Here is a 7,500-nt window from a genome sequence, read left to right as displayed (position 1 = left end):
CAAGCCTGTTAAGACTTCCGCGAACTCTCCGGCTTGCACTGAGACGCGAGGTCGATGTGCTCAGCACCACGGGGCCCCTTTCGCCTGCAGGTCCCGAGCCGCCAACATGTTCTAAGTATCGTGTTCTCCAAACCTGGGTGACGGGCACCGCAGGGAGGCAGAGCCATCGCACTTGCCGGGTGGCAGAGGAAGGACCGGACTATGTACAATAGCGGCCAACGACTCCCAGAGCCGGTAGTGCGGCGCCTGCTCTCAGCCTAAGAGGCTTTTGGGAGTGCTCAGGCAAGGGTCAGCCTGCACCCTTGCTGGCAGCACCCAGGGGAACCAGGACGCTTGCATCTCTCGCCTTCATTTTCGACACAAACGCCTGAGGAGGGAAGCCAACCCTCCGTGTGTCAAGAGACCGTCCCCGCCCCGGCCTCCGACTGATTCTTAGAACGGACGGAAAGAGTCAGGCAAGCCTGTTAAGACTTCCGCGAACTCTCCGGCTTGCACTGAGACGCGAGGTCGATGTGCTCAGCACCACGGGGCCCCCTTCGCCTGCAGGTCCCGAGCCGCCAACATGTTCTAAGTATCGTGTTCCCCAAACCTGGGTGACGAGCACCGCAGGGAGGCAGAGCCATCGCACTTGCCGGGTGGCAGAGGAAGGACCGGACTATGTACAATAGCGGCCAACGACTCCCAGAGCCGGTAGTGCGGCGCCTGCTCTCAGCTTAAGAGGCTTTTGGGAGTGCTCAGGCAAGGGTCAGCCTGCACCCTTGCTGGCAGCACCCAGGGGAACCAGGACGCTTGCATCTCTCGCCTTCATTTTCGACACAAACACCTGAGGAGGGAAGCCAACCCTCCGTGTGTCAAGAGACCGTCCCCGCCCCGGCCTCCGACTGATTCTTAGAACGGACGGAAAGAGTCAGGCAAGCCTGTCAAAGAATTGAGCAGATGTCAAAATCTTTTAAGACTTCCGCGAACTCTCCGGCTTGCACTGAGACCCGAGGTCGATGTGCTCAGCACCACGGGGCCCCTTTCGCCTGCAGGTCCCGAGCCGCCAACATGTTCTAAGTATCGTGTTCCCCAAACCTGGGTGACGAGCACCGCAGGGCGGCAGAGCCATCGCACTTGCCGGGTGGCAGAGGAAGGACCGGACTATGTACAATAGCGGCCAACCACTCCCAGAGCCGGTAGTGCGGCGTGCGAGGTCTGCTCTCAGCGGAAGAGGGTTTTGGGAATGCTCAGGCAAGGGCCAGCCTGCACCCTTCCTGGCCGCTCCCACGGGAACCAGGCTACTTGCAATCCTTTCCCCCAATAGCAAGTGCCTTTTGGAGGGACGGCCGGAGTCAACGTGGGGTTTGCCCGCCCTCCAAAGTGTCAAGAGACCGCCGCACAGGCCTCTGACTGATTCTTAGAACAGGCAGCAAGAGTTGGGTAAGTCTGTCGAAAATTTGACAAAGTGTCAAAAATTAGACTTCCGAGAGCTCTTGGGCATGCACACAGGCCTGTCATTCAAGTGCTCTGCCCGCGGAACCGTTTTTCGGATGCCTTTCAAAGTGGTCCCGCGCCGCCATTTTGTTCTAAAAATCGTGTTCCCAGAAATCTCCGGGTACCCCGCCAACCTCACTGTGTCACAATGTCAAGTGGCACTGAATGGGTCTGAATTTCAAATTCGACTGCTTCGCTCTGGAACTCGAACCCGGCAAAACCGTTTGGATTTTTCCCGGTCCAGACTTCCGCGGCAGACAAAGTTAAAGTTTTCGGGCTGCAGACTCAAAACGACATCTGGCCAACCGCCGGGCTCAATTCGCCCAGTTCCTCCGGCACTTCGGAACTCATGTTCGGCATGAGTTTTTGAATCTTTCCCGATGCTTCGGCATTTTCCTCCGCTGACACTTAGAATATTTTTCACACTTGGCCGAAAATTTTTCTAAGTTTTTCTGGTTACTGATTTCTTCTTTTCGGGCATTTTTCTAAGTTTTCTTGGTTACTCATTTCTCATTTTCAAACATTTTTCTAAGTTTTTCTGGTTACTGATTTCTTCTTTTTGGGCATTTTTCTAAGTTTTCTTGGTTACTCATTTCTCATTTTCAAACATTTTTCTAAGTTTTTCTGGTTACTCATTTCTCATTTTCAAACATTTTTCTAAGTTTTTCTGGTTACTGATTTCTTCTTTTTGGGCATTTTTCTAAGTTTTCTTGGTTACTCATTTCTCATTTTCAAACATTTTTCTAAGTTTTTCTGGTTACTGATTTCTTCTTTTTGGGCATTTTTCTAAGTTTTCTTGGTTACTCATTTCTCATTTTCAAACATTTTTCTAAGTTTTCTTGGTTACTCATTTCTCATTTTCAAACATTTTTCTAAGTTTTTCTGGTTACTGATTTCTTCTTTTTGGGCATTTTTCTAAGTTTTCTTGGTTACTCATTTCTCATTTTCAAACATTTTTCTAAGTTTTTCTGGTTACTCATTTCTCATTTTCAAACATTTTTCTAAGTTTTTCTGGTTACTGATTTCTTCTTTTTGGGCATTTTTCTAAGTTTTCTTGGTTACTCATTTCTCATTTTCAAACATTTTTCTAAGTTTTTCTGGTTACTCATTTCTCATTTTCAAACATTTTTCTAAGTTTTTCTGGTTACTCATTTCTGCTTTTCCAACGTTTTACTAAGTTTTGCTGGTTACTGAGTTCACACTTTTAAACATTTTCGGGCATTTTTCTACGTTTTTCATGTTACTCATTTAGCACTTTCAGGCACTTTCCTATGCTTTCCTGCTTACTGATTTCACACTTTTAAGCATCTTCGGGCATGTTCCCTAAGTTTTGCAGTTCATTCGTTTGGGACAGTCAGGCAGCTTTCCTAAGCTTTCCTGGTAACCGAATTCACATTGTTGAGAACTTTGGAACCCTTCCCTAAGCTGTGCTGGTTACTCACTTTACCTCTTCAGACACTTGCCCCCGTTGTGACAGAGACCACTTCCCGACTCGGGAAATGCACCAAATTCGGCCTGAACTCAGAGGGCAGTCCCCCCTCGAAGGCGTGGAAGTCGGCAGAATCGCCGGGTCAAATCCGGCTGAGCTACCCGGCTTGGAAGCCTCAAAGTCGGTATGAGCTGTCAGGTTCACTCCCATCCCCGTTTGGACCACTTCCCGACTCGGGAAATTCACCAAATTCGGCCTGAACTCAGAGGACAGTCCCCCCTCGAAGGCGTGACAGTCGGCAGAACCGCCGGATCAAATCCGGCTGAGCTACCCGGCCCCGAAGCCTCAAAGTCGGTAAGAGCTGTCAGGTTCACTCCCATCCCCGTTTGGACCACTTCCCGACTCGGGAAATTCACCAAATTCGGCCTGAACTTATACAACAGTCCCCCCTCGAAGGCGTGACAGTCGGCAGAACCGCCGGATCAAATCCGGTTGAGCTACCCGGCTTGGAAGCCCCAAAGTCGGTAAGAGCTGTCAGGTTCACTCCCATCCCCGTTTGGACCACTTCCCGACTCGGGAAATTCACCAAATTCGGCCTGAACTTATACAACAGTCCCCCCTCGAAGGCGTGACAGTCGCTAGAACCGCCGGATCAAATCCGGTTGAGCTACCCGGCTTGGAAGCCCCAAAGTCGGTAAGAGCTGTCAGGTTCACTCCCATCCCCGTTTGGACCACTTCCCGACTTAGGAAATTCACCAAATTCGGCCTGAACTTAGAGGAGAGTCCCCGCTCGAAGGCGTGGAAGTCGGCAGAATCGCCGGGTCAAATCCGACTGAGCTACCCGGCCCCGAAGCCTCAATGTCGGTAAGAGCTGTCAGGTTCACTCCCATCCCCGTTTGGACCACTTCCCGACTCGGGAAATTCACCAAATTCGGCCTGAACTTAGACAACAGTCCCCCCTCGAAGCCGTGGCAGTCGCTAGAACCGCCGGATCAAATCCGGTTGAGCTACCCGGCTTGGAAGCCCCAAAGTCGGTATGAGCTGTCAGGTTCACTCCCATCCCCGTTTGGACCACTTCCCGACTTAGGAAAATCACCAAATTCGGCCTGAACTCAGAGGGCAGGCCCCCCTCGAAGGCCAGGCATTCGGCAGAACCGCCGGGTCAAATCCGACTGTGCTACCCGGCCCCAAAGCCTCAAAGTTGGTATGAGCAGTTAGGTTCACTCCCATCCCCGTTTGGACCACTTCCCGACTTAGGAAATTCACCAAATTCGGCCTGAACTTAGAGGAGAGTCCCCGCTCGAAGGCGTGGAAGTCGGCAGAATCGCCGGGTCAAATCCGACTGAGCTACCCGGCCCCGAAGCCTCAATGTCGGTAAGAGCTGTCAGGTTCACTCCCATCCCCGTTTGGACCACTTCCCGACTCGGGAAATTCACCAAATTCGGCCTGAACTTAGACAACAGTCCCCCCTCGAAGCCGTGGCAGTCGCTAGAACCGCTGGATCAAATCCGGTTGAGCTACCCGGCTTGGAAGCCCCAAAGTCGGTATGAGCTGTCAGGTTCACTCCCATCCCCGTTTGGACCACTTCCCGACTTAGGAAAATCACCAAATTCGGCCTGAACTCAGAGGGCAGGCCCCCCTCGAAGGCCAGGCATTCGGCAGAACCGCCGGGTCAAATCCGACTGTGCTACCCGGCCCCAAAGCCTCAAAGTTGGTATGAGCAGTTAGGTTCACTCCCATCCCCGTTTGGACCACTTCCCGACTTAGGAAATTCACCAAATTCGGCCTGAACTTAGAGGAGAGTCCCCGCTCGAAGGCGTGGAAGTCGGCAGAATCGCCGGGTCAAATCCGACTGAGCTACCCGGCCCCGAAGCCTCAATGTCGGTAAGAGCTGTCAGGTTCACTCCCATCCCCGTTTGGACCACTTCCCGACTCGGGAAATTCACCAAATTCGGCCTGAACTTAGACAACAGTCCCCCCTCGAAGCCGTGGCAGTCGCTAGAACCGCTGGATCAAATCCGGTTGAGCTACCCGGCTTGGAAGCCCCAAAGTCGGTATGAGCTGTCAGGTTCACTCCCATCCCCGTTTGGACCACTTCCCGACTTAGGAAAATCACCAAATTCGGCCTGAACTCAGAGGGCAGGCCCCCCTCGAAGGCCAGGCATTCGGCAGAACCGCCGGGTCAAATCCGACTGTGCTACCCGGCCCCAAAGCCTCAAAGTTGGTATGAGCAGTTAGGTTCACTCCCAAACCCGTTGGGACCACTTCCCGACTTAGGAAATTCACCAAATCCGGCCTGAACTTAGACAACAGTCCCCCCTCGAAGGCGTGACAGTCGGTAGAACCGCCGGGTCAAATCCGGCTGAGCTACCCGATTTGGAAGCCTTCAACACAAAACCCATCCGGCAATGCCACTCAAAAAGGGCCCAAATTCAGAAACACCCCCTTCAATAGGTACCACTTCCTCGGAGACACTACCGGGACACGCTCCCCTCGGCGAAAATTAAGCCCCCACCACTAACTGAAGCCAACCGCAGCCCCAACTTCAACGGAGAAATCAGTAACCAATTCAAAAATGCACTTGGTTACTGATTTGTACTGCTTCAAAAATATTCTAAGTGTCGCTGGTTACTGATTTGTACTGCTCCAAAAATATTCTAAGTGTCACTGGTTACTGATTTGTACTGACTCAAAAATATTCTAAGTGTCGCTGGTTACTGATTTGTACTGACTGAAAAATATTCTAAGTGTCGCTGGTTACTGATTTGTACTGACTCAAAAATATTCTAAGTGTCAGTGGTTACTGATTTGTACTGCTCCAAAAATATTCTAAGTGTCGCTGGTTACTGATTTGTAATGCTCCAAAAATATTCTAAGTGTCGCTGGTTACTGATTTGTACTGCTTCAAAAATATTCTAAGTGTCAGCGGTTACTGATTTGTACTGCTTCAAAAATATTCTAAGTGTCGCTGGTTACTGATTTGTACTGCTTCAAAAATATTCTAAGTGTCAGTGGTTACTGATTTGTACTGCGTCAAAAATATTCTAAGTGTCGCTGGTTACTGATTTGTACTGCTCCAAAAATATTCTAAGTGTCGCTGGTTACTGATTTGTACTGCTTCAAAAATATTCTAAGTGTCGCTGGTTACTGATTTGTACTGCTTCAAAAATATTCTAAGTGTCAGTGGTTACTGATTTGTACTGCTTCAAAAATATTCTAAGTGTCGCTGGTTACTGATTTGTACTGCTTCAAAAATATTCTAAGTGTCAGTGGTTACTGATTTGTACTGCTTCAAAAATATTCTAAGTGTCGCTGGTTACTGATTTGTACTGCTTCAAAAATATTCTAAGTGTCAGTGGTTACTGATTTGTACTGCTCCAAAAATATTCTAAGTGTCGCTGGTTACTGATTTGTACTGCTTCAAAAATATTCTAAGTGTCAGTGGTTACTGATTTGTACTGCTCCAAAAATATTCTAAGTGTCGCTGGTTACTGATTTGTACTGCTTCAAAAATATTCTAAGTGTCAGCGGTTACTGATTTGTACTGCTTCAAAAATATTCTAAGTGTCAGTGGTTACTGATTTGTACTGCTTCAAAAATATTCTAAGTGTCGCTGGTTACTGATTTGTACTGCTTCAAAAATATTCTAAGTGTCAGTGGTTACTGATTTGTACTGCTCCAAAAATATTCTAAGTGTCGCTGGTTACTGATTTGTACTGCTTCAAAAATATTCTAAGTGTCAGTGGTTACTGATTTGTACTGCTTCAAAAATATTCTAAGTGTCGCTGGTTACTGATTTGTACTGCTTCAAAAATATTCTAAGTGTCAGTGGTTACTGATTTGTACTGCTTCAAAAATATTCTAAGTGTCGCTGGTTACTGATTTGTACTGCTCCAAAAATATTCTAAGTGTCGCTGGTTACTGATTTGTACTGCTTCAAAAATATTCTAAGTGTCGCTGGTTACTGATTTGTACTGCTCCAAAAATATTCTAAGTGTCGCTGGTTACTGATTTGTACTGCTTCAAAAATATTCTAAGTGTCGCTGGTTACTGATTTGTACTGCTTCAAAAATATTCTAAGTGTCAGTGGTTACTGATTTGTACTGCTTCAAAAATATTCTAAGTGTCGCTGGTTACTGATTTGTACTGACTCAAAAATATTCTAAGTGGGGCTGGTTACTGATTTGTACTGCTCCAAAAATATTCTAAGTGTCGCTGGTTACTGATTTGTACTGCTTCAAAAATATTCTAAGTGTCAGCGGTTACTGATTTGTACTGCTTCAAAAATATTCTAAGTGTCAGTGGTTACTGATTTGTACTGCTTCAAAAATATTCTAAGTGTCGCCGGTTACTGATTTGTACTGCTTCAAAAATATTCTAAGTGTCAGTGGTTACTGATTTGTACTGCTTCAAAAATATTCTAAGTGTCGCCGGTTACTGATTTGTACTGCTTCAAAAATATTCTAAGTGTCAGTGGTTACTGATTTGTACTGCTCCAAAAATATTCTAAGTGTCGCTGGTTACTGATTTGTACTGCTTCAAAAATATTCTAAGTGTCAGCGGTTACTGATTTGTACTGCTTCAAAAATATTCTAAGT

The sequence above is a fragment of the Hemiscyllium ocellatum genome, unplaced genomic scaffold, assembly GCF_020745735.1.
Source record: "Hemiscyllium ocellatum isolate sHemOce1 unplaced genomic scaffold, sHemOce1.pat.X.cur. scaffold_801_pat_ctg1, whole genome shotgun sequence".
NCBI classification, from domain to species: Eukaryota; Metazoa; Chordata; class Chondrichthyes; order Orectolobiformes; family Hemiscylliidae; genus Hemiscyllium; species Hemiscyllium ocellatum.
This window is presented reverse-complemented; position numbering follows the sequence as displayed.